Here is a 9,345-nt window from a genome sequence, read left to right on the forward strand (position 1 = left end):
TATTTGAGGTTATGGGAGATACTTATGAGTATCTAGTATATTTAGTTAATGTTGGATGAAGAAATGATAAGTCTGGAAGAAGTTATGTAAGTTTTGGTGATGTTTGTTTTAAGATAGAGTTTACAGAGGCATGTTCTGGTAAACTTATTACATCTCTTAGCAAAATTTTTATTTTGAGAATTTAGGTTACAAGGCAGAAGATTAATGTTATTTCTAAGTCTAAAATGTTCTTAATGTGGTCTAATAATAATTAATTGAGAAGGTCTGATAGCTGACTCAGGGAATTGTTTTATGGACTAGGTATAAAGGAAGGACATTTTCCTTTATCATGATAAGTGTGTGGATGATATTTGTAAGCAACACAAGAGCAGAATGTGAAGTTGAGTAGAGCAGAGCATAAGTGAAAGAAACTTCATTCCCAAGGTTTTTTTGAGTGATCCAAGGTTTGATATTTGGATCCGAGGTTCGCGACTTGGTCTACAAGGTCTAGTAGTGTTTGATTCAGTTGATAGAAAAAAGGAAAGAAGAATATAATAGTAAATTGCATGTTTGAGTAGTGAGCTCTTCTTGTAGTTGAAATTGAATGTTTGGGTAGTGGGCTCTTCCTGCACACATTATACTACAACTCCTATCAAGGTTGGCACAACTCCTAATAGGGTTGGAATCTCCTAATAGGTACTCTATGTAGTAAATGTTGAAATAGACTCCTAATAGGGTCCATCCTCTAACAAGAAATATTTATATTAGTACATCATCTTGTGGGCATCATTCCCATTGGGATTTTCCCTCTGATCAAAGGTTTCCCTAGTTAACATATCTAGTGTAATTGTTTATGTGCATCTTATTATGGTTGTTCTTTACTTTGGTTGAATGGTTAAGTTTGTTTAAAGAAGATAAATGTTTTAAATTTTGGATAATTGATTCACACCCCCCTAGTTATCTTGGTGGACTATTATTTCTAACAAGTTCCTTTCTTTCTGTGGTTTGGATTCCCTCTGATTGAGGCTCGAGCTACATCTTTAGAAGGCTTATGGAGTTTGTGTTAGTTGGTCTTGGATGCTTTGTGAATTTTTTTGAAGGGTAGTTATGTTTATGTCCTTTTTGCCTATCCTTCAAGCTATGGAGCTCCTTGTGGTATGCTTTCTCTGATCCCCCCTCTCTTTATGAGATGAGATTTTTATGTTCATGGTTTAGGGTCTCTATCTTGGTTTGGTAGGGATTTTTGTTATTTATTTGGAGGAATATGATACTATTGTGCTTTAATGGTGATGTTGACCCTTGTCTATTTTGGATCTTTTAAGATTTTGTGGTTGTGGATGATAAATGTGTAGATTCACAAGTTGGTTTTGTTGTCAAGAGGATGTTGATAGTTTTCAAGGGCCCTCTATGGCTCCACTTTGTTTTTGGTTAAGTACAAGTTTTGAGGGTGGATAATTTTATCCTATTGAAGATTGGTGCCTAAATTTATTTATTTTTAAGAGGTATTTGAGTCCTCTTGTGGTTCTTTCCTAATTGACTTCTATTTAGGTGAAGTTCCTCCATTGGTCTCTTTGGATCTTGGAGGCTCTCAAGTCTAAGGGTTGGCTTATGTTTCTTCAACACTCAACTCATATTGAGGTGGAGGTATCATATATAGAGGTGGTGATACTCTATGTTGTTGTTTTTGTTGTTAGGGTTAGGCCTGGCCCTTTCCCTTATTGGTTTGGTGGGGATATTCTAAAGTGTTTTGATTTGAGGATTCCCTTTTTTCTCATCTATCTTTCAAGGTGGGTTCCCTTCTATTGAGGTGGAAGGGGTTTGGGTGGGAGATTGGATGTGGAGGAGCTTTCTCTCCTTTAAGGATTAAATAGGTACTAAGAATATGTATTTTCAGAGGGTTGATTAGATTATTTTAAAATATTTTAGTGATGCTTTGGTGTGGGGAGGAAGCCTCTCATTTTTCTCCCTGATCTAGTGGATCTTGTTGGGTCCCTATTGCCATTTTGGGTATCTAATTGCATCATATGCTATATTCTTCTCATCTTCCTATTGTTGTCTTTCTAATGGCATGTGGTTGTTTTTTTATTATTGTTCTTTTGTTGAATATTTTTCTGAAATCATTTCATCTATGTTGGTTTTCAGATCCAATGTAAAGTATGGTTGTAATGGGTTTCAAGGCCCTATCAAAACCTATTTTACTTAATAAAAAACAATTTTCCTTTTCTTTTCTCTAGAGTAATATGATTTTTCTACTTTTCTTAGTAGTCAAGGAGGACAAGGAATCATTGAATTTATCTTTTCCCTTTCCTAGGAGCTTCGTATTCTTAACAAGAGTTGAAGAATTTAGATCCCCCTCAACTTCAATATCTAATCCAACCTCATCCTTATCCTCATCATCAATATCTTCCTCTTCTAAATCAATAGTTTCTAGGATAGGGTGCTCAACAAAAGAAACTTTAAAATAATCATAAATTATAACCATAAGACCATTGTGGAGAGTAGGGTTGCCTTTTGATTTAGCTCTAGCATCCACTATGCTTGCATTCAAGGAACTGAGAGGTAAAAAAGGAAATGATACCTTATCACCATGTTGAAAGTGATTCAAGAGCAAAAAATGATAGTTTTAGACCCTTTTAAAACTTTCATCAAGGGTAAAATATTGTATGGTTACAAAATGAACCATCCTCCATACTTTCTTTATAGATTTCAAGGAATAGTATGTATTATTGACCTTCACCACTTTCTCTTTCTCATCTTCTTCTTTAGGGAGGTGCTTAACAATTGAGTAAGTGATTCTATCCCTATAGAATTAGTTTCCTTCCAAAGGAAGACTACTAACCTTAGCGATGACCCCTTTGTCCATGATCATAGTCCTGCCATAAATATTGGTCTCATTATTACACCAATCCATTTTTAAAATCCTAGTTATAGCGGAATTGTGACCATAAAGTCTCCACAATATCAATAAATTTTTGTTTTTGCAAAAAACCTAGACCTTAAACTTAGTTTTCATTCATCACGGGCCAAAGGTTCCATTATTTTTTTTGTCCTCATCCATTTTTCTTTTCGTAGCGTAGTGTATATTCACACAAACTTGTAAAATGGAAGTAGGAAATAGTCTTCACCCCCCCCCAACCAAAGAAATGGTGCTCCAAATTATAATTAATAGTTTAGCACCCACAAAATGTGTGATAACTTGACATAGTTACCATCTAGATTATTGATTAGACAAAAACCACCACTTTTCATAATTACATTATCTATTTGTACTTGCATTGGAATTAATACGAACCACTCCTACTTTTCCATGCGTGCAATCAATATTTAAAATGTCTTTAACATCATGACTAAAGGTCACTCCATCTTGCTAGGTAATATGTGATTGATATTTCACCCCCTCATTTGTTAATCAATGTTGGACAGTGAGTTGATATCCTAATAACTATGGCTTATGTAGGAGCATTCAAGAATAAATAATATTTTTAATAGTCCAAGAAGGTTTATTTTGACCCATAAGACACCTAATGATTTTATTTGTCCCCTTCAATCTAAATTTTATTGAAATTTAACCTCTTATCTAGGATCAATGTTTGATAAGCATCCATCGCCTTAGCAAGGTTGTTGCCATGGATTCCCAAGGGGAGTGTCACTATTGCCAAATGCATGCCCTTACTATCTCTTACCACTCTTTGAATTCTAGTCAGCCCAAGGTTAGCCACCCCATTGGGTAAATGTGATTGTTAATTCTTTCCAAATTCATTTAAATTTATTAGTTTTAGGTTGTCAATTTTAGTGTGGTAGATGTTTTCAGTTTCATCTCCAATGTTGGGAATTAAGGTTTTGATATGTTATGTACTTTTTAAAATTAATTTCACTCCAATGGCATATAGAATATATTTCAATCTATCAGTTGGAGGGTTTTATATTTAGCTTTAGGTATTTTTATTTTCATTTCCAATATTAAAGATCAAGGTATTAGTAAGTCCCCTATCCACCACCATGGCCACCAATACTTCCCATCACAAACTTTAACTTCACCATGCAACTACATTTACCATGCATTGAGTCACCTTGCTTCACTTTAGAGGATGAAATTTAACATCACAAATCTATTGTATACACCTACTTATGTGTGGATTGAGACACCTAACATTTATTTCATTCCCCTTATTCTAGAGTCTTCCATCAATTGGGAGTTGTAGCATGCTCTATGATATACAATTTATTTCAATCTATAGTCATAGGGTTTAAAATTTAGTATTAAGAGCTTACAATTTCACTTCCAATGTTGGGGATTAAGGGTTTAATAAGTTTTTTTCTCAATGATTTCAATGTGGTTGCTAATTCTTTATGACTTCATTTTATTTATTTCTCATTTTTATTGTGAAGGGGTTGCAATTTCATTCCTGCTTTTCGATAGACATGGCTTTGATAAGTTTTTTTTTGGAATCAATTTCACTCCAAAGGGATATACTATTCATTTAATTTTATTGGTTGTATTAGTGTTAAGGGTTTTTAATTTAAATTCCATCATTGGGGATTAAGGGTTTAATAAGTTACCTAACTAACTTTTGGTTGAGGGTAGGCAAAAATGGCAATTTTAGTGTGACTGGGGTGTACGTAGGAATTTTGCTTTGCATGTAGCTTAGGGTTTTAATGTGATTCCAATATTTTTAAAATTCATTTTAATTTGTCCATTTTATGTTCTCACATTTATTATAGTATATGTTTTCAACTGCAATACCAAATTTGGGAATTAAGGGTTTCATAAGTTTTAAAAAAAAAAATTCAACTTCTCTTCTAAGGGATATATAATTTGATTCAATTTATTGGTTGTACGGTTTAGATTTAGTGTTAAGGCTTTTGAGTTACAATTATCCTTCCAACTTTAGGGATCAAGGGTTTAATAATTTCTCTGCTTGATGGTTTTAGTGTGGTTGTCAATGCTTTTCGAATTCATTCCAATTTATCAATTTTAGTTTCTCACTTTTAGTGTACTAAATGTTTTCAATTTCAATTCCAAATTTGGTAATTAAGGTTTTCATAACTTATCTTTTTTTTTTTCCAACTTCTCTCAATAGGGATATAGAATTCAATTCAAGTTATTGGTTGCAAGGTTTCAAATTTAGTGTGAAGGGTTTTTGATTTACAATTACACTTACAACTTGGGGATCAAGGGTTTAATAACTTATCTAATTGATAGTTTCAATCTAGTTATTAATGATTTCCAAGTTAATTCCATTTTATTAGTTTTATTTATCACTTTTAGTGTACTGCATCTTTTCAATTTCAATTGCCAATTTGGGAATTAAGGGTTTCATAAGTTATCTATTTCTTTTAAATTTCAACTTCACTTCTAAGATATATAGAATTCAATTCAATTTATTGGTTGTAGGGTCTAGATCTAGTGTTAAGTATTTTCAAATATAGTTACAATTCCAACTTTAGGGATCAAGGGTTTAATACCTCATCTTCTCGATTAGAAAATTTGGGCATCAATGCTTTCCGATTTTATTTCAATTTATTAGTTTTAGGTTCTCAATTTTAGTATTTCAATATGTTTTTAATTTCATTTCTGAAATTTTGAATTTAGGGCTTGATAAGTTATCTTTTGAATTTCAAGTTCACTACTAATGGATATAGAATTCATTTCAATTTATTGATTGTAACGTTTTTGATTTAGTGTTAAGAGTTATCAATTATAATTTCACTTTCAACTTTAGTGATCAAGGATTTAATAACTTAGTTACTTGATAGATTGCACACCCAAATTTCTTTCATCACCATGACTGGCTGAGTTGGAAACTCCAAATCAAAAGACGAGCCCAATTAGAAATAATTTTTCATTGAGGGTATCTTAGCATTTTTTGTATTGTTCCTTCATATTAATTTCATTTTCTTTTCTCTATACCCTTATTATTTTCATTTATGTTTGGGTAGTCCCATTTAAGGCATTGAAATGAACCTTTACTTTGGGGTTTTATAAAATCTCTTTAGAGTACAAAGGCTTATAAGCCACTACTAGACATACAAAGAAGATTAAAAATTATTTTTTCAATTTTGGAGCTCTTTAAGTGATTCTTTTTTAGAATAATCAACAAAAGTGATGTTGACATGGAAAAATTAAAGATATGGAATTAGTAGGTTACAATTCTTTACATTTTATAGAATTTATACAACATCCTTAATTATAGAGTGGCTTTCAATTCTTTTGTAGGATTGCAACACACATTTGATTTAGGACTGCAATACACTCTATATGGTTGTGAGAACTTTTATGACTATAATGCACCTTTAAAATTTCCTGAATGTAGGTGTGGATAGTCCATATCACAAATAGGTATTGTAATAATAGTCATATTCCTTCTTATTATCTAGTTGTGGTGTTTTTAATCCCACTATTACCAAACTTATTTGTGACATTAGGTTCTTTGCATCTACATAAAGTGAACACTTGTGGCCACTTCAACATTACTATTTCAGATTTCAAGGCACTTTTAACTTTAGTCTTACTATTTTATATTTCAAGCCACTTTTAACTTTAGTTTTACTATTTCATATTTCAAGGCACTTAATTACAAGGTGCTTTTGAAGCCTTACTAGGGCTGTAATGCACACTTGGTGTATTCATTAATCCATTTTTACAAGAGCAATAAGCAAATGAATTAATAAAATCTCAATCCCTAATGTTGGAAATGAAATTTCAAACCCTAAAATCAATAAATTTGAAAGCCTAACATTGGAAGTTAAAATGGATTTCATTATCCACTAGCAAACATTAATGCATGCATACATATATGTATGTATCTATGTATGTCTATTCATATATGGTATTTATGTTTGTATATATGTGTATATATATGTATGTACATACATATGTACATTTATATATATTTATGTGTGTTTATATATGTCTATGTGTAATGTGACGATGGGGATAAGGTGCACCAACATGAACAAATTTAACAACCCTAAACAATTGAGTGGTTAGGGGAGAGGAGCCAATAAGTGTGTGGGTCCAAAATGTGATGTTATTGGAGCTAATAGGGACCCACATGTTAGCACATGGACCCCATTTCATGTCCATCTAGATTTGAAATGTCACAAATTAGTCATTGTGTTACACTTAAACATTCATAAATAGACTAGCAGACAACACTAGCAATATCAAATAGAACAAGGACAATATGTTATTTAATTCACAATGAAACTATCAAGAAGATAACTTATTAAATCCTTGATCACAAACACTAAAATTAAAATTGAAAACATCTAGTACCCTAAATTGTTCAAATCTTGGCTCAATCATTATATTATGTGTTGTAGATTGAGTTTACATATCACTATTAGAGATAGGATACAGTTGACAACAATATCCACATCAAATTACATAATCTTCTTATTAAAATATTGGCTTATTCATTGTATTACATGTGGCAACCCTCCATTGACATATTAGTTAACAAAAACTAACATATTTGGAAATAAAATTCTATAAATTGTTGATCTCAAATTGGTTTTGACAAGTGAGTGTCAACACACTTAAATTATTTACTTAGTTCATGCCAAAAAAGTAGCACATGCCGAGCACAACAGGTATATATTAGACCATGCCGAGTCATATTGAGTGCCAGGCCACTCATGTGCTGAGTAGATAGTGTATGCCGAGTGATTCAGGAGCTGAGTAAACAATGGATGCTAAGCATTATAGATGCCGAGTGAAACAATTTTGACATATTTGTTTGTAAAGGCACAAACAACTATGTAAACCATTTTTGAGCTAACTTAAGGATGAATTACAATATTTTGGAGATAAGGATGAATCTTTAGTTGGATTCCCTATGTAATTACATGCAGCCAATCAAAAAATGTGAAGGATTAAGCAGCAAAATGGATGAATCTCAACAGTAGATACATACCTAATCCTAAGTCACTAAAGTCTTCTTAAGGAGGAAAAACCATAAAATTTCTATGAATGTTGAAGGAGTGAAGATAATAGTTTGCATGAACAAATACAACATTCATGGTGGCTTAGAAGTTATGAAGTGAAATTACATTGCATTATCAGTTAGAGTAGAATAGAGGAAAGAAAAGGATACAACAAAGAGACATTTGATCAAGAAGGATTAAAAAGACATTAGTTTAGAGGTGATCTATTATCAAGAAAGCAAGTGCTAACTATAGGATCAATGCTGAGACATTTTAATAGGTGATTTCAGTCAAAATCTCTTAACAGAGTCATCCTAATAGGCTGTATGAAATCCTCTAATAGGGTGCTTACTTAATTGTAAGTTAAAGTCCTTTAACTAGGCACACTTCTAACATGGTGTTGAAATACTCTAACAAGGTGAGACCTAACAGTATTTGCAAGCCTTTAACAAGGTAGACTTTTCATAGGGTAGATCATGTTTCAGGATCAAACCATTGTAACCTTCATTCAATACACTTTATTACTATAGTAGTGAAGATTTGTGGGTGTCATCCCCACCCCAGTTTCACCTTCTCATTGGAGGGTTTTTGGGTAATCATATTTGGTGTCATATGTGTGTGATTTCTTATATGTTTAAATGCTTTAGATGTACATGCTTTACATGTTATTTTAGTTTATTTGTTAAGGTATGAGATGGATGTGTGGTGAAAGTTTTATGGGTCCAAGTTTAAACTACTGATTGAACCCCCTCTCAGAAGTTTACCTTTCCTATTGTAATTCCAACATAAATTCACCTAAATCATCTATAATTTAGGTCATTTGAGTAAGACAAGTCAATGGTGGTACAATGGGAAATGACCTTGATGTTACAATGAGAGTAATGATCTCCTCCCCTAGTGATCCTTGAGAGCTACTCAACCCATTTTGTATTGGACTACAATATCCAACTCTACCAACAAGTGTTGGGACCCCACCACTATAGTTACATACAAACTAAAATAAAATATATGGTGAAGTTGGTGCACAATTATAAGTTGTTGAATATATTGGGATGTTGATGTTTCTCATATCTTGCATTACGAGGTGGCTTTCAAGAAATGACATGGATGGAATGGATGGATTATATTGCTTGACAAAAGAAAGGGATCAAAATACTACAGAAATAGACTGCTTAATCTAGGATTGGACATCCCAAATATTTTTAACCCAACTCATTTGGACTCATTTAATTTATCAACCAAGGATGTAAACTTGAAATGGTGTCTGTAAAGTATATGCTTCAAACTTCTCTCAACTCAAGAATTATTCTATGGAAATTCAAATGATTATGCTATAGGAAATCTATGCTAAAGCTAAGAATCAAATCTATTTCAACAAAGCATGAAAATACAGCTGAGAACTACTTCAACTGCCTAAGCTGTAGGAACAATCCACTA

The sequence above is a fragment of the Cupressus sempervirens genome, chromosome 9, assembly GCF_028749045.1.
Source record: "Cupressus sempervirens isolate cs-2001-9-10 chromosome 9, ASM2874904v1, whole genome shotgun sequence".
NCBI classification, from domain to species: Eukaryota; Viridiplantae; Streptophyta; class Pinopsida; order Cupressales; family Cupressaceae; genus Cupressus; species Cupressus sempervirens.